Below are 24,395 nucleotides of genomic sequence, written 5' to 3'. Positions count from 1 at the left end.
TTTATGAAAATCATTATTCACTATCAAATGCAAAAATACTAATGTCAACCTAACACTTGTCTATGATTTAATGAAAATTTTATCACCACCTAGAAAGCTTTTGGTCTTTTATAAACATCAGTTTTTCCCCAAGCCACTTCCCCACCCACTGTGGAGCCATTTCTTTGAGGCAATGGTTTTAGACCTACACAAGCTAGAGCTTGATATATATATTTCCTTCTGAAACTGGTGCTAAATTCATAACACGGGATTGAGACTCAGTCAATAAAAAAATTAGTCACTGAACTTTCACAATGTACCTAGTCTTGGTAGCTAATGATTCCACTCACATTTTACACTGAGAAGCCCAACTTTATACTTTCAAAGTAAGGAAAAAGGCACTTTATAAAAGGTATATGGATTTTAATGTAGCTCAAAATAGAAAGGCAGCAAAAATTACCTTAGTGCAAACAAAAAAGTTTTATCAGATTATATGCCTGAGCAGAAAACTTTGAGATAATACTTTTTGAATATTGACATGTTTAGGGGTACATTTAATTTCAAAATACTATCAAATTGATTTCAAATCCCTTTGAAGAAAAAAATTCTCTAATTTCCTTTAGTGAACTACACTTAATTATCCAAATTCAGAAATGTTTATAATATTCTTTAAAAACGGACAGTACGAAGACAACCAGAGATCACAGGACTGATTTCAAATAAGAATACAATCTGCACGAAGTTTTGAGAATGTGACATTTTACCATAGTTTATGTGTTCAATAATACAAATGCAACCCTGCAGATCCATGAGCTGTGAATATAATGCTGGTAGGGAAAATGCGGCTGATACTTCCTCCTCTAAACTACTCAGTGAATAGCTACTTCTGTTTCTAGCTGTAGGAACAAAGCACCTTTATCACACAGCAGACACACACACACACACACACACACACACACAAAACTCAACTCTCAGATACTCAGGGCCACAATCTCTAATCCAGAGCTCTGCTAATTCAACCAACTGATGGCTTAGATTGCATAAGTGTGCTAATCCATGCAATGTATTATTCACAAAGTCTATCTAATGTCAAAAGCCTAGTTAAGTGTTAAGGATTTTTTACATTAAATTCTAAAATGGCCACTCACAAAAGAAACCCACAAAAATTATGATGCCTAGAATCTCCACTGCTTACAAGGGAAACCTGATTTGCAACTGGTTTATAAAAGAGATAACAATCTAAAGTCCCCCTCACCCCCATAGCAAAGTGTTATTAAAGGTAGGAAGAGAAACAGGCTCTGCAGAGTGAGTTGGGGCCAAATAAATGTAGGAAAAGGAGCACACCCTACAGTGTGAGGGTGAAAGAGCCAGGCACAGTGGCCCCATCTACAGTTCTACTCAACAGAAATAGTGAAATATACTTTTAGCTTGGGTATTTAGAATTTTCTAATGATTGAGCTTTTGTTAGGAAAGAGGGATTTCCCAGCTTTTTTTCTAGTCAGGAAGGGCTACAGGGAATACCTATAGCCTAACCCTCTAGCTAGTCCTTAACCATCTCCACAGGACAAGTAGCTGATCTGATTGAACAGAAGATGGCCACTATTACAATACCTTGTACCCATGCAGGCGTGGTACCTGCACTGAAGCAACAGTGAACACTTCTGGGATCTCAAACAACTAGATATGTCACAAAGGGTGTCCTACCTCCTTCTCCCTCCCTGTGCTAAAGGTTCCCTAAATGTAAGGATGAGGGGGTGGGGGGTTAGAAAGGTAATAACCATGGACAGGAGTCTTGCTGGGAAAACTGCTTTGGCCTCAGACCTAAGGCAAAGTCTCCTAAGCATACGGGACGTTAGGGAACTTGCCCAGACTAAGCAAGTTTTACTCTGTTTCTCATCCACCTAAAGATTTTGGGTACAGAAATCCAGAGGTAGAGATAGGTGAATGACACTCTGAATTTTCTTCCTACAGTGAAGTCTTGGATTCAAGAGCCCCTGGTGATAGTCAACCTTAGGCAAACAAATGACATGTTAGACATAGGGTAAGATTTTGGGTACAGAAATCCAGAGGTAGAGATAGGTGAATGACACTCTGAATTTTCTTCCTACAGTGAAATCTTGGATTCAAGAGCCCCTGGTGATAGTCACCCTTAGGCAAACAAATGACATGTTAGACACAGGGTAGAAAGGGCATAGTTGCAGTGCCCATATGTTGATGACAGGGACCAATTTCTTGAGTTTTTCCTGTGCTCTCAGGTGAGTATAGTTTAGATCAATAAACTTTTACCCTAGCCAACATTTGTCCTTGGTCTGAAGAGATGAACTTTGGAATCAATAAGCTTCAATGGGAAATGAGGCATGAGTTGAGGACAAGCAGAGAAAGCCCATTCTTTGGCACAGAGAGCAGGCAGCTCCAGGTGTGAGTGTCTCAGGGGAGATCTAAAGGAAAGAGCCAAAGAGGATCAAAAGGAAGATAAAACTTTGTTTAGGGATGGTTCTAACTTGATATATTTTCATTGCTGAAAATTTCTATGAGCTATTATATAGATGTAATATATTATACATGTACATAATTATATTTCATTCTACATATATCATGATGCTCAGAAATTTAGCTGAGTTCTATCAGGTAAAATCAGGATTCATGGGCTGGGAATATAACTCAGTGGTGTAGTGCTTGCCTGATTTCTGATACCAGAAAAAAAATCAGGATTCATATACTGAGTACCTTAATAAATTTTGTCCCTTGTTGCCCTGTGTTTTTCCCACAACATGGCTTTTAAAAACATATAATCAGGGGGGCCGGGGATTTAGTTCAGTGGTTCTGCCACCTGCCTTGCAAGCACAAGATCCCGAGTTCGATCCCCAGTACCAAAAACAAAAAAAAACACACAAAAAAGGAAAAACAACAAAACATACAATGAGTTCAAAGGATAACAATTCATTATTTGCAAATACAGTACAGAACCTTAGATGACACAAAAAAAGAGTCCCTTAATTTACTCAGATGTTTCAAATTTTCAAGTACCTTCCTTAACTATCAAAAGACAAAATACTTAGACAAGCCACACAACACACTTTTTAGGTTTTCACTCTGCTTTTCCAAGAATCATATTCACTCTTGAGATCACTGATGAGCAGCCTGGGTGGGCAGAAGATGCCATGCTGAAGACACCAATTCTACATGGTTCACCAGCACCTGCCACATCTATGATAGAGACCTGTCCATTGATTCAAGTCCATTTTATGACCTTTAATAGGAAATAGCTTTTGAGTCACTGTTCCTGGAAGAAATATTCTCAATTTAGTTTTGTGCTTAAAAATCTGAGGACTTGATTTGATAGTCTGGACCAAAAATCACTTAAGAGGAAGATTATAATTGATGAGTGAGAGGAAAGCCTGTTGGGAAGCTTTGAAGATTATAGCTATGTGGTGACCAGGCTCAAGGTCCTGGTCTTCTCATTCTTGGGAAATACAAGCCAATCAGAGCTACACCAGACAGCAAATGTTGCTAGATACTACTTAGTAGTCATCTCACACAGTAAATCACAAGGAATTAATGTTTATAATTAATAATGAATTTGCTCACATAACGCTGACACCATATCACAAAATAAAATGGGTTAAATAACAACCTCAGATCTGTGGTTCTAGAAATCTAAGTTTCAAATATTAGGGCATCCATCTGTAATAATGGAAGCTACCATAAAAGTTAAAAAATAATGGAAAGGTTTGAAAAACCTACCAAAGCAAAACAATGCTGTTCTGATTGGGGCTGCTCAGTGTCACACTCATTTTCCATGTTTGCACCTTGAGACAACTGTTTGAGAACCATTATACAGTAGGCACAGTTCAGCACACTTCATCAAACAGAACACTAAATAGTTGTCACTACATTAAAAATTATATTAACTTTTATAAATGCTGTAGATAGAAGAGAATAATTTTAAAAGTTTAAAAATCTGTGCTTGGTTTTCCTGTAGAATGGTGTGGATGTCAGGCAAATAAACATTACTTTGACATTTTTCTCCCTTGCCTTCAAATCCCCTTGCAATTCCACAAAGTATATATATGAGAAAACCATTAACAACAGAAAACAGTTGATGCAGGATTTGTTTTGCATGTATGAACTAAACAGTATTGGCCTTGAAATGCTTCTTGAAGAATTCTTTGGCACGGTCACAATAGTTCCAAATCTTGAGTTTTATGCAATAAGGGTTCTGAGTCACTGACCTTGGCTTTTGCCTAGTCCTATCTCTTGACCTCCTTTCCATCTGAAAAAGATCCACTTCTCTACTTCCTATTGTCTATCTTTTATTTTGCTCTTTATTTATATTTTGAGTTTCTCATAGAAGAGAAACCATGTGTTTCTCACATTTAAGCCTGCGTCTGATTTATTTTATTTAAGACAATGGTCTCAAGGTACACCCATTTTCCTATAATTTATCTTTCTTTATGACAGAGTAGTACTCCACTGTATACTACATTTTATTCATTAATTTGTCGATAGATATATAGGCTGCTTCCAAGAATATGTTGCTATAAACATGGGTATGCATATATCATTCCAATATTATGTCTTCTATATGATGGCTTGGTGAGAATGAACTCCAGTAATGTAGTTAACAGTATAAGAAAAACATTTACTAAATATAGTACCTATTGTGTAAAGTAAAGCATATTACCATACATGGGGGACGTTAAGAGGTAAAGGCACTGTATATCTTCTCTAGAAACTTATAAGCTAAATGATAAGGCATTGACTAAAATATTATAATTTTTTTCAGTTTTTGTCCTGTAATGAAAACTTGTACTGAGATGATGGTTGCATTGTACAGAACTAATGAAATAATACACTACACAATGTAAAATAAACTATAAATGACTTTAAAAAACCTTCTAAATTGTGGTATAGCTCTGTGGTAAAGCACTTGCCTAGCATGCATGGAGCAGTGGGTTTAGTCCTCAGCACCTTTGGAAGAGAAAACAAAAGGAAAGGAAAGGAAAGGAAAAATACTTGTCTTTCTGCTTCCAATAGAAGAGTTAACAGAGAAGAAAACATTTTACTCTCTAATGGCAAAAGAATGAGCTCGTAAGTGGTTTTGGTAATAATCTCCTCCCTTTTCAATTGAGTATTAAAGCCAAATCACTAAATGGATACATAACACCAAAAAGTCAGTAGTTCTCTAATCACATCATCTTAGTGGATTGTGCGGTATTCTAAATCTGTTCAGCAGTATGATAGAATGGAAACACTTCCAAGAGCATTGATTACAAATAATCATGACTTGGGCAGAAGACTATAGATGTGTTTTCCTCTGAGGCAATCTGGAGACATAAAAAAAGATGCTCTTAAAATAATTTATATAATACTATGACAAGTTGTAAACAGAGTTTTAACACTATCTGGTTTCTGAAAGTGAGTTCTGACTAACTCGTCAGAGGGGCTTTCCTATGCTTTGCTCCATTGGAAAAACTGGAGTTTCTGATGCCTGGTACTATATTTGTGTAAGAGCAGTTTACACAGTGGTAAGGATAAGGGCCTTGGAGACACACAGATCTGAGTTCAAATTCTTGGTTCTACCACTTCCTAGCTGTGTGACATTGAGCAAGCAACATAACTTCTCTGAGTGCATTAACACTTAACTCAGTTGTGAGAATTAAACTGAATAATCTATTTAAAGTACTCAGCACAGTACTCAGCCTGTGATAAATGTAACCCCATCAGTGTTACCAACTTGTGACTTGTGGTCTGCTTGTTCAGAAGCCTGATTCCCAACATTACATGGTATTCCATGAATATGTACAATTTTTATGTTTTTATGTATCAATTTTTTAAAAAGAAAATATTTGCCCATCTTAAAAAATTGTAAACAAAGGACTGATTCTCTTTAGTACATAGCTCAAAGAACAAATATATGCTGTTTATATCTTCAAAAGCAATAAAACTTTAATTGAAACTGCATCTGCTATTTTTGCCATTTCCCTCAAAGTATGCCTACTTGAAAACATAAAATATACTTCACCACCATCGACCATAAATCCAAAGGCCAGAGTAGGACCCTTGGAGAAAGGGAAATATTCATATATTTTTTTTTTTTTTGGTACCGGGGATCGAACTTGGGTCCTTGTACTTGCGCAGCAGGTGGCAAAACCACTGAGCTAAATCCCCGGCCCCAAGATACATATTTTTAATGGTCAGGATTACATCTGAGGTTAGAAGGTGACAGAATCTAGATTAAAGTTTACTCATCAGAAAGAATACCATCCACCTTTTAGAGGAAATAACAAGCCTTATAAATTATACAGAGTAACAAGTAACAACTGTGGTAACTCAACTTTTTGTTGGAAGACCACTTAATCCCAAGGCTTCCTTGCACTGCCTTCTTGGCTGTAGGATGGTTAAAAAGTTATACTTGTATATGAAATGGCTCCTCATATAGTGTCACATAGACCTTGAGTCCCATTGTTAATGCTACCCTCCCAAGTCAAAAGGGAGGAAGATTTCTTCCTTCAAAGACCATGTCCCTGAGTTCCAAAGTTTCCCTTGGATTATCTAACTTCTCTAAATGTGTCCTATTTAATCATTTTGTGTTCTGCAGTACAATATTATACTTAGTTTAAGGGAACAATTAAGATCTCTAAAAAAAAAGAGACTCAAGGTAAAGATTTATAAATAAACCAAAAGGTCTTGCTGGTGCAGACAGAAGAACTTACAAGATAAAGGAAAGTGATGGAAGGACAGGAACCCGTGAAAGCTAAAATGAACTGGTAAGGCAGATGGCTAGGAAATCATTGTGGTTTTGGTCAGAAGGCAGAGGGTCCTGGACATGAAAATCACACACACACACACACATACACACACTCACACACACACACACACACACACTCTCTCTCTCTCACATACACACACACGAGACTCATTTCCACTAAGTATTAAATAGGCAGCTTAAGATAGCAGATACTTTGAGATGAGAAGGTAGGAACAGAATGAGCTGGTCATCACACTTCAGGGTAAGGGGACTGGACCAGTTGGGCTTCCTCTCCCCTACTGTACATGTTCGGTGCAGACCCTTCCCTGCCTTCAAATGACCCACTCTTCTTTATCTATTCTATGACAAGAGTATAGCTAGGCTGTACTACATCATTATCAAGCTTACTGCTCCTGCCCCAGAATGCATTTTGCTTTAGTGGGCCACTACATTCACTCTACGTGGAAGGATTAGAAGTATCATTGTGGAGGCTTTCATGAGTAATCATTCAATATACTGGAGCCCACTACTACTACTGGCATGTAATGGACAGAAGAGAAAATGGGATAGTCTTGAGTTAAACAGAGTGGGGAACTGCCAGGTCTAAAGGCATAGCCTTTGATGGAAGAAGCTCCTTTTACTTGACTCTTAGAAGAAAATGGAGAATAAAGGGGTACGTAGTTGGCCAGGGTAGAACTGGGATATGATATCCGGTCCTATTTGGTCAGCAGAAAAAATATTTATGGTCAGCAAAAACAATAATTCAATATCTACAATTCAATCTTTTAAGGACTTCTGAATATAATAAATGTACCATTTAGCTCTCTTTGGGGTCAGGTAAGAGGCAAACTTTGTAATCCCCATGTCTCACTGAGTGAACTAGAGTCACCTGTCTGACGTCAATATCTCAGACGAGAAGAGGACCATGCAGGCCTCCTGCCTACTCTCCTTCCTAAGGCAACACGAGGCAAAAGAGAGGAGAAAAGAACTTTCAAACCAGGCCCACTAACAGGTGACTTTTCCAAGCCTTGATATTCTGGCCTGGAGAACTCAATTTATAAAAGTCACAAACAAAGGGATCTAATGTCCAGAAACACACTAAAAGATTGTCAAAATGCTGTTGTAAGACACCCAATCATGTGACACTAATAAAAAACCATAAACTGAATAGGTAGCTTTAGCCTCTAGGAAAGTTGAGTGTGTAAGACAAGCCTACATAAATTCTGTCAATCTTTCTGGTGATTTTCCATGGCCCTTGATACATGTGACTTGTCATTTCTGAGGCCATAGGAAGCCTGGAAATTAAAGCTCTTCATGGAACTCAAGTTTATATAGAACAGAATTCACTGGATGGGCTGGCTAGAGTGACCATGAGGCAACCTCAGGTATGTCAGGGGGCATTTCTGTGCCCATAAGAGCACCTACTTCCTCTTCCTGCCCACTCCCTGGCAGAAACCAGCTACAGCCTGACACAAAGAACCAGAGACATTTCAAAATGGCTTTAAATAGGGGTCAGGGATTTAGCTCAGTGGTTCTACCGCCTGCCGTGCAAGCTCAAGGTCTTGAATTTGATCTCCAGTACCAAAAAAAAAAAATCACTTTAAATGGGCCAGTAGGGCTGGGTGCAGTGATTGTCATGAGACTTTCAGCTCCCAGGTGGACAGGAAGCCACTGTATATCAGGGCCAGCCAAAGAAAAGCAGTGAGAAGGAGTATGGGTGCGGACGCTACTCACCCACTTGCTTGGGCCTTAGTCTAGCACTTTCAAAATGAAGCACTGCTCCTCATCAGTCCTGAAGATACAGCTAATCTTTCTTTCTGTACTAAAAATGGCCTATCTGCTTAGATACCACCTAAAAATGTTATTTTTGGTTATCTAAAATTATCTTGCCTGACATGACAGTGACCTAGCCTTTCTATCCAAACAGAGGACTTGTCAGAAATTCTGAGTTTTAATCCTAACTCTTAAGACTACTGAATGCCTTGCTTTAAGTAGACAGAGACTTTCCTGTGAGAAATTGTTCAGGTTCATTGAATCCTTTCATCGTCAAGGCTTGAGAGAAAGGCCCCTGGAGTGGTTTTCCCCATGCTCTCCTCTTGTATCCCAACCATGACGGTATCTGGCCCAACTCATCAGCTGTGAGAGAGCCTTGATAAGAGGAAGACAGGAGGAAGAGAGCAGAGAAAGAAAGTAAGCCAGATGGAAGGGATGAGGACAGGGCAGCACCCCTGCCCCCAACAGGTCTAGAGGGCCAGGTTCCTAGAGTCAGGCCCTACTTGTCCCCCTCCCTTCCTGCCCACTTCCAGCTCCAGAAAGAGATATTCAATATTTGTTGTGAGGAAAAGTCAGACCAAATATTCTGGAATTTGAGCATCACAAAAACAAATCTGGTTTTACTATTCGCTAGCTTAGTTTTGCCAACCTCTGGAATATTATAAATCATTTCATGATGAAACTTATTTTTTTTTTGTTTCAGCTCAGAGAGTATCAACTGTCAGTTACAGAATAAAGAACTGATAAAGTTTTAGCATTCCAGCCTGCTATTTCCACCTTGAAGTTCTGCACAAAAATTGCTTTCTGGGAAAATCTGAAAGGCTGTGGGGGATTTTCCTTTTGAAATATTTGTAATAGAAGGCCAAAACTTCAATTTGGCTTGAAGAAAACATGGGTGTGGAGTTGAACAGAAGCATGGTTTTGTTTTTTTTAATTTCTGGCTCTATTACTAATCTACGGTACAATTCTGAGAAATGCTCCTTTCCCCTCTGAACCCCAAAGTGTTAAATCCATAAGAGATATGAAGAGAAAGAATGTGTTATGCCTGCTAAGAAAAATGTTTCACCTCGCACAGTACTAGTGTTGCACTCAAAAGTTTACTATTGTTAGTGGTTTTCACCTCTCCAACCTTAAGAAAGTTGTCCTACATGGAACTGACCAGCGGTGGCCAAGGTAGAAAGCAGGGGAGATCGATCCCTGGTAGCAAAAAAAAAAGCAGGGGAGAGGGTGAGAGCCACAACGGGACATAATTTGTGTTTATAGTGAGGATACTTTCAATCTTAATAAAATTCAAGCCTCTTATTATTAACCTTGAGAAGAAATCTCTCCTATAGGTTTCCCTGTGAAATCCACAAGATAGAGAAACCCACTCCCCAGAAGGAGAGTCGCTGAAGGAGGAAACAGAGGAAAGGAGAGAAAAGGATCTCAGCTTTGCGCGCGCGCCCACACACACACACACACACACACACACACACTTACCCACTCTCAAGGGGGATGGTCACAGTACTACTCACACTCCTTTACAGCCATAGCTTTAACCACTGAGTTCAGAGGAAATGCATTCAGTAAAATTGTGTCTGCCTTTGGGCAAAGTGAACTCATAGGATAATACTTGTGTGGTATAACAGGGAGGCTTTCTCTATGACCTACTTCTCCTGGCACACAGGAGGGAGGAGCCTGGGCCAGCAGCTCTGGTGCTTTGGCCATACGCAAGGAGAGGACTGGTTGTGCTGTCAATGTGCTGTTTCCTTGGCCCCAGTTGCCTGGGCTGAGATTAGCATGTACTTGTTGGTTCCAAGTCTCAGATGGGGCCTGCAGTTGTGAGGAGGTTGCAAGTAGCAGGCTGATGTGTTGTTTCCACCCTCAGCCCAACCCTGGCGGCATCCTGTCAGTGATCTGGGACCCACTGCGGGAAGTAATACACACTGTTGGTGAACTGCGACAAGGCAGCCCCCAGGGCTTCTAAATGTGCATTTGCCAACTGTGTGCAATCTTGCAGTTAGCACGGGGCCAAGAACATCTGGCCAGCCAGGGCATAGAAAAGAACAAGGCCAATTGTCAGATGATTCTGAGGTTCACACAGACATGGAAGGAACTTTCCTACCAGCTGCACTATGCATTTTCTGTGGCTGAGCTGCTTCTGGGTGAAGTTTGTTTGGTTATCTTCACCCACACCCTCACTCCTGCCCACTGAACCTCGCAGAAAGGCAGGGGAGGTGAATTTCCAACATCCCCCTGAGTTTCTGCTGACCTTTTTAGGTGTTTTTGATACTTGGTGGTGCTTTCTATTCACGTGTATGCCTGTGCTCTGGGGATTCCCCTCCCTTTGATTTGCAAGGAGGATTAGAAAGATACAGCTTTGTGATCAGCCCATTATAGACGGCTGGTATTAACTGATTTCCCCTCCTTAGACTTATTTGAAACCAAGAAACGTTCTGTTGAGTCATTTGCTCCCAGGGGATCTGAAAATACAGCTTTTGGGGGAGTCCAACCTGATAAACACCAACTTTGATCCCCCTCTTATAGTAGTTTATGGTAGACAGGAGCCAGAGTGTAGACAAGCCTCTGGTATCACCAGGCCTCTGAGAAACCTCCCATAGAGGGTGAGCCAATGCTAGCTTGCCTCTTTGTGTCTCTATGCTACCAGCACAAATTGCATCACAGCCACCAAGGGCTCTCCAAACTCACTGACCAAACAGGTGCAATGAATTTTATCTCCAGACTGAATCTGTGGCATAAATAGGAGCAAAGGTCATACACTATCTATTCAAAAGGAGGTCAAAAGGTCTGCCTAGGAATAAATTCCCAGCTCAGCAGCCACATCAGATATGGTCTTGTACAAAAATTATTTGTTTGATGTCCTCAAGAAAAGGATACTGTGTAAGGTGTTATTTTTAGGGGGGCTGAAATAATGTTATCTGTACCCTTACTTAAATGACATCGATATAGACAAACAATAATAACCTACAATTAAACATAGTCAACATAGGAGAGACACAAGAAGAGTAAGTTCAGAACAAATACATTAAATGGCCAAATATTTACCTGGTGAGTGGGGGCAGGCTTCCTTCCACAGTGAGGCCTTTGGAGTGGAGTTCTTCCACCATACTCACTAACAAGCCCAGTCATATGCTGCAGGCCCATTAAAACAGATGTATTGGCCAAGGGCACATCTCAAATGAGGAACCAGTCCCACCAATGCCAGATAATAAACAAGTTTTTATTCTCCGATCCCCACTCTGGCGGCTTGGAAATGGCCACCTGGAACATTGCTTCAGCATTTCTAGAGGGGATGGTGAGGGACATTTGCTCCGCATTGGCTAAATCCATCTAGTATAACTACACATGAGGGCTAGTCTTAGTTTTTTCTCCCTGGTTTTCAAGTGACTATTTGCCACCAGTCATCTGATGTGTGTAACAAGAATAAGGACACCATGGTACTTTATTCCTTTCAGAGTTTGTTCCCTGAGTGGTTTTGGCTGATCCTCACCAGTGCAGTGACACTGGGAACTAACTTCTGAAGCAGAAGCATGTGCCAGGAAAGCAGGTTCTGTACTGAAGTGTCCTGGGTTCCCATTTCAGCTCCACCACTCGATAGCTGTAGAACCCCTACTCTGTACCTGTTCAGGTAGATTAGTCAATCTCTCCATGCCTTAATTTCTTCAACTGTATAACTGAGATAGCAATCACATCTATTGTGGAGATAAATGAGTTGGCATGTAAAGCAATTAGGATAGTGCCTAACATCTAATAGGTGCCTAACAAACATCCTTTGTTGTGACGTTCTCATTCTAGCTTCTGTATGACTCATGGTCATTTTCTCTGACTCTCATCCCCATCCCAAATGCTCCAGTCTGAACTATCTCCCTTTGACTTTATTTTTGGTACTGGGGATCTAACTCGGGACCTTGCACTTGCGAGGCAGGCGGTGGAACCGCTGAGCTAAATCCCCAGTCCCCTCTTTACTCTTTAAGTGTCCATTTTTCAGGGGTCAGTCCAAATCCTACCTCTTCCATGACTTTTTTCCCTGATGATTCTAGCCCCAACTAATTTCTCAGTTCTTACTACTTCTACACTAGCATCAGTACCAAGTAATTTATTATAAGACATTTTCTCTAATTATATAATGTTTACTATTCTCTATCTGTAAAGTAAATTTCATGAGATTTTATGTATTTCTGAATTCTAGACCCCATTCTAAAGGAGAAGGGGGTGGAATTAGCATTGGTTGAGCACTTCTTATATATCAGAACCTATATCAAGTGCTTAGCATAGATTAGGTCATTTCACATTTACAGCTCATAAGGTAAACATTATTACCCTAGTTTTGAAGATGAAGAAAAAGGTTCAGAGAAGTTGAGCAATGTTCTGAGATCAAATAGCTAGCATATGAGAAAGCCAGATTCAAACCAGGTCTGCCTGGCTGTCTAGTCTATACTGATTCTACCACATAAAGGTTTTCCACAGAAAAACTCATGGCCTTGTGGATATTTGTCGATTAATTTCTTCAGAGTAAGCCATGTGTTGATATCAGACTGACCAAGTCCCATGTTGTTTAATGCAAGGTCATATATAAAAGAAAACTGTACAAAATGTTTAAGAATAAAACAAATTTTCAGTAATGAGAAGAAACGAGTCAAGTGTTAGAATTCTGTTTGGTAGTGCTAGAAACACTGAGTTTGCAGGCTGTGGAGGAATCATGCTCTGGTAGGTATGGTGAGGGAAAGGACATAGATTCCTGGATTCTATTTCTGTCTTGGCCACTAACCACTCTACTAATATTTTCACTTCTGCTAAAATGTGATGACGAGAGTTTCAGAAGAAAATCTCCCACTTGAGAACAGAATAAGAACAGGCAGTTAGCTGGTTAAATGTAGAAGAGCCACAAACAACACTGGGATCTGTAATAGTTCACAGCTGGGACAAATTCCATTTGGACATTTGTCTTTCCAGCTTCATTCAACCCACAGAGAGCAGCACTGGATATGAAGCAATCTTTAAGTATAAGTGGTAATAGAATCTATGTTTTTAAACATCCTACAAAGGCTATCTTTAGTTTATGTGGGATCCATTTGAACCATTTAAGTTCCTGTTTTCCAACCTGAAATGATATATTTTCCCAAGTCGTTACTATGTACCATGGCAGTGCTAAATAAGAAAAAATAATTGATTCTTGGTATGTTTAGAATTCAACTCGTGAAGTATATTACTGCCTTTGTATCCTGGAGAGCACCTGGCCTTATGTTGAAGACACAGCCAGGATGGAGGCATAGGAACAGAGTTTTGTCATTGGTCTTTGAAGTCATCTAGCCAAGAGGTCAGGCTTGAAAGGACTGGTGGCAGTGAATGGTTAGGGCTGTTTCTGCAATTCTTTATAGTATACCATGATCCCTTTGAAAAGCGGGGAGACAAAACCTGTGGAAAATATTCATTTCCACAAGTCCCATTGAACTCAGAATCCTGAAACTCTTATAGAAGGCTTCTTGCTCCCATCAAGGCCTGGGAAAGGATCATTTTGGAGAATAGATGCCCTGCTGCTTTGGAATGGAAGGACAAGCAAGCTCCTTTCTGTCTGGTTACTGACAACACAGTGTTTCTTCTCATGGACGCCTCCTGCCCTCCCAAGGACCACACTGAAATGATAAAGACTGCTTATCACTCCAGTGAATCCAGTCAAATAAATAAGTCAATTCTCTTTAAGTTTGTGGTCTCAACTTCTTGTTGGTTTATTGCAAAATTAAAGAGCACACACAAGAGAACCATCAATCAGTAACCAGCAGAGGAATAAGCTCTTTGTGGAATGTACTGAGAAGTAAGAAAGTGGAAGAAAAAATGAAAAAAAACCTCATGAAATGCTCAGTTGTTAGGAGAACATAGAGGAACAAAATCCCCATTTCACATGCAATATTATTTAGGAAAACTCTTATTAAAGATTTCCTATCTCACTAGGAGAGCAAGCACAAGAACACAAACAAAAATCCCTCAAATGATCTGCCATTTATTAGTGCTGGTTTCTTGTGAGGTTTGGTGTATTCTTTAGACACAGTTAAAATACTCATCTTACTAGAATTTCTAAAAAATGCTATTTGATGAGTATAAAAACTGAAGAGCCTAGAGGAAGAAAACTAACATTTACTGAGCATTCCTGTGTGCCAAGCAACACGGTCAGGGTTTTATTTAAATAAGCTCCTTGAAGGGGCTGGGAATGTAGCTCAGTGGTAGAATGCTTGCCTTGCATGCATGAGGTCTTGGGTTCAATCCCCAGCATTGCAATCAATCAATCAATCAATTAATCAATGTCTTCTTTAATCCTCATCACAACCCTATGAGGTAGGTGACATTATTCCTCCACTTTAAGGATAAAGATATTAAGCAACTTGCTGACTTGCAGCAAGTGGCAACACTATGTGAAAACAAAAATCACTTTTTCCAACTAGATACCCCATATTTAAGTATGGTGCAAGGAAAACCATTGTGGCATTCAGAATTCTGCATGGGAAAAAATGAAAAAGACAATATTGAAAATAGCATAATGGTAACTAACCAGTCCTATGTTTCTTGTGTACATTTTCTTCTCCAGGTAACTTTCTTCTCTAGGATAACTAGTACTGACAGGGAGAGAAAAGCAAGGTGCTAAGAGGTGTAGGAAACTGCTTGCGTTGATACGCAAGAGTCAGCAGAACACAATATGGCTCTGATTCTCACCTGTTAGATGTAACCTTTGAAATAATTTGGTCATAGGGAAGAATTCTTTATGTTGCTTCAGAATAATGGCGCTATATTTAAGTATATAATACACACATTTCAGTGAGTATAAAATTTCATCTGAACCTCCTTTCATCAGTAATAAGGTAGGTATTACATGTCTTTCCACATCAGAGGAAAAGATGACTTGCCTAACCTTTACAGCATATATATGGCCCCAGGTCTGACTCCATAGTCTATGGTCTTCATATCACTTGATCCTGAAGAGGAATACACCTCTCCAAAAGAGGCCATTGATGAAAGAAAAACTGTCATGAGAAAGCTGGGTCTTGATTTCTGTCTGAGAGAAGGATGAGTTGCTTATGAACTATGATGTCTAATGGGACTGGATCTTGGCTTTACTGTTTTCTCTACATAGGTCTTAATATAGCATTAGAACTTATTCTCTCGCTGAGGGTAGTTCTCCATTGCAAATGAGAGGCTCATTAGTTATAGTTTGTTATGGGGTGCCCCCTTATTACTCAGTAAAGGAGTTCCCAAGAGAGGACAGTGGAAGCAAGAACTGAGAGAAAGTCTTATCTAAGATGAAGCAGGATAAGACAGCAAAGAGGTTAAAGTGTATATAAAGTTAGGGCTTCTTTCTTCATCCCATGCCATGTTCTCTTGGTCCTGCATACCTCATCTTTGTGCACTCATCCTTCCCAGTCCAGGGCAAGCGGGAGCCCTGCCAGACTTCCCTTGCCCCTAGGACTGCCTTGAAGGGCTTCGGGAGCTAAAGACCTCATCCATGTGCCATCCATCATTACTCAGAAATCTATATCACCCTTTTTTCCCTTTCCTCTTTCTAATGAACTAAGTCTCAAATATGTTTTACAGGAAAGTTTTACTACAGGTCTTTGTGTTACCAGGGAGGGCCCCCACTGACATGCACTTGCTCTAAAGCAGTGACTCAAAAGTGATGCTTGTGGGTCTTTAACTCAGTTATTTTAACTCCAGGTCTATATTAATTCCCTGCCCATTTTTTTTTCTTTTCCTGAAACAAGATGTGGCTTTACATCTAACAGACTTTCATATAGATATCTGAAGCACAGATGAAATATAAACTAAATATTGGACAAAAACAAAGTTATTCAGTAATTTATTTATTAAAATTTAAAATGTTAAATACTAAAGACTCTTTTTCTATTAAAAATAGTATGTGTATGAACACAACCAAGGGGAACAAATAATTCTTGTCATAGGAGAGGTAAAAAGAGAGCAACAAGAGCCCGGAGGATGGGAAGAGATGACTTCCCAAGGAAGACTCAGATGCCATTTAACCTGGGCCTGAAAGGAAGGCACACTGTAGACATTGAGAGTTATGTGGAAGGTCATTCCAAGTGGCACAAGAACCCCCAATAGTATAAAAATTTGGGACCACAGAGTATTTCAGAGGAGGTCCTTAAGTGCTGGAATGGTAGAAGTCACTAACAAAGTGACCCATCTGTTTCTTTCTACAATTACAGAAGAGATATGTATACTAGGAATTTAGCAGTCTCTAAAGAGAGCATTTTGAAAAGCACAGAAACAACCTCCAGCTGAGAGACACCGGGGAGGACTTCCCCTCCTTTTGGGAGGGAGAAGCATGGTGCCTTGCCTCCTTAATTTCTTCCTGCCACTGAAGCTGGTTCCTACTGGACAGGTTCTTAGAATTAAAAAAAAAGTCAGCTGAGAGATTCAATGCAGTGTGTGTGTGTGTGTGTGTGTGTGTGTGTGCGCGCGCGCGCGTGTGTGTGTACACGGAGCTAAGTTTCAAACTGTATTTAAAAGCTAAATTCTTCTAAAACACATCAAAAGTTATCAGGCCACATTACAGGGGGAAAAGAAAAGCCCTAATTCATATGTAACAGGGATTAGGAAAAATCTTTATGAAAGACTTCTTAGCAAAGTAGGGGAATAAAAACTAAAATAAAACAACAACCAAACCATCCTCAAATGACTATGTGTCATCAGTGCCTATCCAAATGGCTCCCCTCCAGTTCTCTCACAAGCCAAACAGACTCCATTAGACTTCAGAGTTTCCCTATCCTGAAGAAAGGAGACATTAAGCAAAGCAAAGGCCCTTTCAAAAAGCCTGTTTTTACAGACATTCTTCAACATGACTGACAAGAAAGCTTTCCACTTTCTGTTTATATTTTCAAAGCCAGCAGCAAAACTCAACTAGAGATTCAAATAAAAATTTTAATCACTACAACTGTAAGGATGTAAATATAGTCAATTATTAAATAGTACCTAGTGGTAATATCAATTTGGAAATGAGCAAAATAAGATGGCCCTCTGGAGTTAAATTAGCTAATTAGCGCTTACTGGCCCAGGAAAGATTTGTACAATAAAAGGACAGAATGTGACCCCCATAAAACAATGTATCTAAACCATGATCACTAATCGTTTCCAAAATCATTATGTGAAAAGTTGACAGAAAACATGTTCATGGAAGAATCAGACTGCCACCATTGGAACCCACTAAGCATTTAATCACCACTAGTGATGTGGTCATACATTATTGCCTTGTAACATAATAAAATAGGAAGTATATAGTACCACCTGTAGAGCATGTTTTGCCTTAAAAAAATCTAATTAACCTTGTATTTATAGTCACTAGTTTGAGGAAATGTAAGATGCAGAACAAAAGTAAAAGGAAACGGTGAAGAAGTCATCATGTGGGGTAGTCTACATTTGATTTCTCAAAAAAAATTAATTTCATAAATAAAGGAAGTGTTCTAGAATAAAAGAAAGTTAGGGGATACAACAAAATTTGTGGACCTCATTTAGATCTTTATTGAAATCAATCAACTATATAGAAGATGATCTTTGAGATAATTAGGGAAATTTGAATATGAACTGGGTATTAGAGGATACTAACATATTGCTGCTAATTTTGTTACATGTGTAGAGGCTATGGTTTCAAATGTTCTTATGTCCTTACAGTTATGGTTTCCAATGTTCTTATCCATTTAAAGATGTGGAGGGTGGGATGGAGAATGTGTGTTCCAGAGAGAAATTTAAAAATACAAACAAGGAGAGAAGGGAGGTAGAGAGGGAGAGGTAAACATGGTACATTTTGTAGCTCTGATGTGAAGACTTACATTGCTACAAGAATACAAATGTTGGCCTCCCATCGCATCTGATGGTGGGAGGCAGCAGCCCCTCCTTCTCTTCCATGGGTGGGAGAGTTAGACACAAAACAACCATGAAAGATACTGATATCAAGACACTACTATATGCTCATTTTCTATGCACATTTTCAGTTATTCTAACTGTCCTTATTCCATCATTCTTCATGGAGGATTTTTCAATATTGGACACGTACTTGACGTGGTTGTGCTTCTGTTCTCTTTTTGGAACTTCAGTCAATCGTGTATTATATTTAGTACCAAAGCCAAATGCATCCTCTAAAAGAAGTTCATTATCACATAAGGTAACCAGATTTTTGAAATGCTGTGTCTACTTTCTTGGGTCTTGTTTCTCCTTTCATGTGATTTTCGTTTTATATGGAGCACCACTAATAGAGCTGGCATTGGAAACATTTTTATTTACAGTTATTTTGTCTACTTTTACTACTGTACCTTGTTTATGTTTGTTAGGACCAAACCTGAAAGCATGGCTAAGAGTTTTCAGCAAAAATGGAGTTACATCCATTTGGGAGAACAGTCTCCAGATCGCTACAATTTCTAGTTTTGTAGGAGCATGGCTTGGAGCATTTCCTATTCCATTAGATTGGGAAAGACCATGGCAGGTATGGCCCATCTCCTTGGACTTGGAGACTTGGAGCAACCTTTGGCTACGTGGCTGGCCTTGTTATTTCACCACTCTGGATATACTGGAATAGAAAGCAATTTACATACAAGAACAATTAACTGGAGCAAAGGGAGAAGATATTTCTTTGTGCAGATTCTGTAAGGGCTGTGCAGAAATGTATATGGTCAAAGCCAAGCAGTTACATTTACAGCATTGTTTTTTTTTTAATGTAGTTTCAACATGATGTGATTGTAGCTTTTTAAACTATGAAAACCCTGACAGCTTATACCTTCTAGTTGAAATAAAGTATTTATAATAAAAAAGAATACAAATGTTAAATATGGTTTTAGCTAGTTTTAAGATAACCATACTAGAAAGAAGGGGAAGAGTGAAACTGAAGGAGAGAATGGTAAGTGCTAAGTGATTCAAAAGAAGACATGAGATAATATCTAAGAAAAATTAAGACTAGTAATTTGAGCCTATCAGTTAGAAAGGTGGAACTAAATCAGTAGAATCAAGAGTGAAAGATTAAAAAGTGGTTGCTTCCAGACAGTAAAAAGCCAGGAGAGAAAGAATTGGGGCAGGGTATTGTTGTTTTTCAATTTAAGAATTATACTATTTTTATTTTTTTATTTTATTTTATTTTTGTTACTGGGGATTGAACTCAGGATCTTGCACTTGCGTGGCAGGTGCCCAAACCACTGAGCTAAATCCCCAGCCCCAGAATTATACTATTTTTAGATTTATAAAACAGTATATTTTTTCTTTTATGAAAAATAAAATTTAAAAATAAAAACATATATATATATATATATTTATTTATTTTCAAGGGAATGTGCGGAAGAAGTTTGTCTACCAAAAATATTATATATAATGGAGGGAGAAGTAAATGACGACCTGATAAGTTCCAGACCCTCCCTGGGCTGCTTGGGAGTCCTGTGTAATGCAGGTGGGCACACAGGACGCCTGACAGGTCCATGTGCACTGTGAAGACTGAGCAGCAGGCTAACCAGGCATAAGCATTTGAGTCATATCTCTCTCCCTTACCAATTCCATACTTACCAAGTAATTGTTCCCTTATTCAACTTCTCACTTAACTTTCCTTGAGAAGGAATGTAGACAAGAATGCCTCTCGGATGCACAGAACAGCCTAATTTTGCATTGTGTAATCATTAATTTGACATTCTCTTCTTACATCTCAGACTGACCTGTGAGATTTGGGTCTGCTTGGGTGTGATCAGCTCCCAGTCAAAATTTGATCACCGAGTAAAAAAGCATCTTCCAGACTTCTTAACTTTGGTTAGCAGCCTCCTCACTAGGAGACTCCTCCCCGCAATGCCTTGAGCACAGTCACAATCCCTAGTTAATTTCTGGTACTGACCACTTTTTGGTCACCTGTGGTTCTTTTCAAGTAGAGATAATTATTTACTAGGAGCTTTTAGTATCCCATATGGGCAGTAGCTGAAGTTCTAAAACTTTAAAATATAGAAAGTGTTCACAAACTTAAAATATCATGGTACTAGAACATTTTAATTTTCTATCTATAGAAGACATGATAACTAATATTAATTGAATACTTTTAAGGGGCTCTTTCAATATAATCATTATTTCCATTGGTTTATTTGCAAAGGAAGAAAATAAGACACAGAAACACTGAATTTGGCTAGAGCCCCACAGCCAGACAGAGCAAGGATTCACACCTGGGTGGTCAGGGAGGCTGGTTCTCAGCAACACTGAAGCATCATGCTAAGACAACCAGAACTACAAGTAGGAAGAGTCAGTGCTGGTCTTTTACGAGTGTAAAAAGGAAGTGGAAGCCAAAGGAACTCTTAAGACATTGTAATCTGCCCCTAACCATAACCTACAGCAAATCCCATTAGCTTCAAACCAGCTGATTAAACATCTAGATCATATAAGTCCACCCCAGGATCAACAGGCAGAAGAGACCCTCTGTGGCAATTGAATTAAAACACTCAAAAATAACCCCTGAATTCATATCAAAACTGACTGATTCTAGGACAAGGAAAGGACTGTGGTGTAATAAAAAGTTTCTGCTGTTCTACTTTTCAACTGAAACAAATGGCTCACAAAGACAACTTCAGATATTTGCCTTTCACCCCTGGAGAAGGGTGAATGCAAAGAAAATAGCAAGTTTAGGAGGTTCCTAGGGTTCTAACGAAATTGTTATTAATTGTTTCAAATCTAACATTTATTGAGCCAGTACTATGCATAAACAATGAAGTTAAATACCTTTCAAACATTATCATCCTTGAGCACCAAGGAGCAGAGCTGTGCCCAACACAGAGGAGGTGAAACTTCCAGGCTGCTGTACCACCGCCCACAGTGCCAAGGATCAGAGCTGCCCCCAACACAGAGGAGGTGAACCTTCCAGGCCACCATACCACCCCCCCAAGCACCAAGAAGGTGAGTCCTATGGGCATCAGCAGCACACAACCACCACCACCACCCGTTGAAATGAGAAGGGAGGCAAACAAGTATCAAAACCAGACTTCCAGATCACCTACAGCAACCCCAAAGGGAAACGAGATGGAACACTCTGATACTCAACCAGGTGGACTCCCTGAACTAGCAAAAAAAGAGGATCTGGAAAAAATGAAATCAGAAATAATTTCTCAGATAACAGCACAGAGTGTGCCCATAGTGCAAGAGATGATTAATAAATCTACAGAGGACACAGATAAAAACATAGAGGACCTGAGGAACATGATGGAAACCCAATATAGGAAACAAATGGAATACATAAAACAGATGCAAACAGATTTTCAGGAGATTAAAAACTCCATTGAAAGTTTATGCAGCAGAATGAGCCAATGTGAGGACAGAATTTCAGATACAGAAGATAAGATTGCAATTAGTGACCAGGAAAAGAAAAATTTCTTTAAAATTGTAAGGGACCATGAGAAATCAATCCAGCACCTGCTAGACGATGCAAAGAAGAATAACATAAGACTGAAAGGACTAAATGAAGAAACAGAACAGAGTGCAGATGATGTAAAAAAACTGTTCACAGAAGTGATGGCAGAAAACTTCCCAAGGAGGGGAAAAGAACTTTGACATACAGATAAGAAAGGCATACAGGACTCCAAATAGGCTTGATCAAAAAAAATCTACACATAAGCATATAATACTTAAGATTCCAGAAACCAAACAGAAGAACAAAATTCTACAAGCAGTTAGAGAAAATGAAAAAATCACATACAAAGGAAATCCTATCAGAATCACAGCGGACTTCTCAACACAAACCCTCAAAGCAAGAAGAGCTTGGAGTGATGTATTTCAAGCCCTAAAGGAAAACAGCCTCCAACCCAGATTGATGTACCCTGCACAACTATCTTTCCAAAATTGATGGAGAAATAAGATACTTTCATGACAAAGAGCACCTTAGGAACTTCATAAATGCTCAAACAGCACACCAAAATATTTTAAACAATATCCTAGGAAAAGATAATGAGGATCACAACCCCAGGAAGCACAGCAGAATGAATCCATTGAGCACAAGAAATTAAATGCAACGGGGAGCTACCGAGGTCCCGAGTCATGAAGAACATGCCGAATCAGCCCGTGGCAACAATCCACTGGACCCCCCCCCGCCCCGCCCCCGGCCAGCTCCTCTGTACAGCCACCTGGTTCCACACTGCAAAGACACAGAGGACACCGGACCACCAGACCACGGTACTGAGTCCTGCTGCTCCTGGCCCAGAGGTAGGGGCTTCTGAGCCACCATCCCACTGCTCCTGGTCCAGAAAAAGGGGCTTCCCGGCCACCATCCCTCCTGCTGCTCCCAGCCCAGGGGAAAGGGCTTTAGGGCCACCTTCTGTCCCGCTGCTCCTGGCCCAGAGGAAGGGGCTTCCAGGCCACCATCCCTCCCATTGCTCCCGGCCCAGAATTAGGGGCTTCTGAGCCACCATCCCACTGCTCCTGGACCAGAGGAAGAGGCTTCCCGGCCTCCATCCCTCCTGCTGCTCCCAGCCCACAGGAAAGGGGTTTTGGGCCACCATCCCTACTGCTGCTCCCGGCCCCTGTCCCAGCTCTCCCAGCTCAGAGGAGGTAATCTGTGCAGGCGCCAATAGCCGCCCCCCCACCCAGTCGAAATGAGAAAACGCGTAAATAAGTCTCAAAACCAGACTTCCAGATCACCTACAGCAACCTCAAAGGGAAATGAGATGGAACACTCTGATACTCAACCACCTGGACCCACTCAACTGGCAACAAAAGAGGATCTGGAAAAAATGAAATCAGAAATAATTTCTCAGATAACAGGAGAAATTGTGCCCCTAGTGCAAGACATGATTAATAAATCTAGAGAGGAGCTCAGGAACATGATGGAATCCCAACATAGGAAACAAATGGAATCCATAAAACAGATGCAAATAGATTTCCAGGACATGAAAAACTCCACTGAAAGTCTACACAGCAGAATGAGCCAATGTGAGGACAGAATTTCAGATATAGAAGATAAGATTGCAATTAGTAACCAGGAAAAGAAAAATTGCTTCAAAATTATAAGGGAACATGAGAAATCAATCCAGCAGCTGCTAGATGATGCAAAGAAGAATAACATAAGATTGATTGGAGTAAATGAAGAAACAGGAGAGAGTACAGATGACATAAAAAATCTCTTCACAGAAATAATGGCAGAAAACTTCCCAAGCAGGGGAAAAGAGCTTGACATAAAGATAAGTGAGGCATATAGGACTCCAAATAGCCTTGATCAAAAAAAATCTACACACAGGCATATAACTGTTAAGATTTCAGAAACTCAACAGAAGAACAAAGTTTTACAAGCAGTTAGAGAAAAGAAACAAATCACATACAAAGGAAAGCCCATCAGAATCACAGCAGACTTCTCCACACAAACCATCAAGGCAAGAAGAGCTTGGAGTGACATATTCCAAGCCCTAAAAGAAAACAGCCTCCAACCCAGATTGATGTATCCTGCAAAACTATCTTTCAAAATGGATGGAGAAATAAGATACTTTCATGACAAAGAGCACCTTAGGAACTTCGTGAATACCAAACCAGCACTCCAAAGAATTTTACACAATATCCTAGGAACAGACATTGAGGATCATAACCCCAGGAAGCAAAGCAGAATGAACCCATCTGGCATGACAAGAAATTAAATAGAAAGGGGGAGAACCCAACCAAAAGAAAAAGTCATGGCAATGACAAGTCAATACGTTTCAGTTATAACCATCAATGTTAATGGTCTCAATTCACTAATCAAAAGAAACAGACTGGCAGAATGGATCAAGAAGCAAAATTCAACAATATGCTGCATACAAGAAACACACTTAATTCAAAAGGAAACTCATAGACTGAAAGTTAAAGGGTGGAAAACAATACTCCATGCAACAGGAACCCGAAAAAAAGCAGGAGTAGCTATCCT

General features: G+C 39.7%; 1 protein-coding gene and 1 pseudogene across 7 annotated transcripts in view; one reads left to right on the top strand and one right to left on the bottom strand.

The window, feature by feature from the left end:
• Positions 1-24,395, bottom strand: part of Rad51b (RAD51 paralog B) — an 828,064-nt gene that overhangs the window by 389,769 nt on the left and 413,900 nt on the right. The gene's annotated exons all lie outside the window — the stretch shown is intronic.
• On the top strand, positions 18,438-19,144 carry LOC101713875 (GPI ethanolamine phosphate transferase, stabilizing subunit pseudogene; annotated as a pseudogene).

The sequence above is a fragment of the Heterocephalus glaber genome, unplaced genomic scaffold, assembly GCF_053883595.1.
Source record: "Heterocephalus glaber isolate CG9 unplaced genomic scaffold, H.glaber_assembly_v1.0 deba00001608, whole genome shotgun sequence".
In the NCBI taxonomy this organism is placed as follows: domain Eukaryota; kingdom Metazoa; phylum Chordata; class Mammalia; order Rodentia; family Bathyergidae; genus Heterocephalus; species Heterocephalus glaber.
The sequence above is the reverse complement of the archived record's forward strand: the minus strand, read 5'-3'. Positions and strand labels throughout refer to the sequence as shown.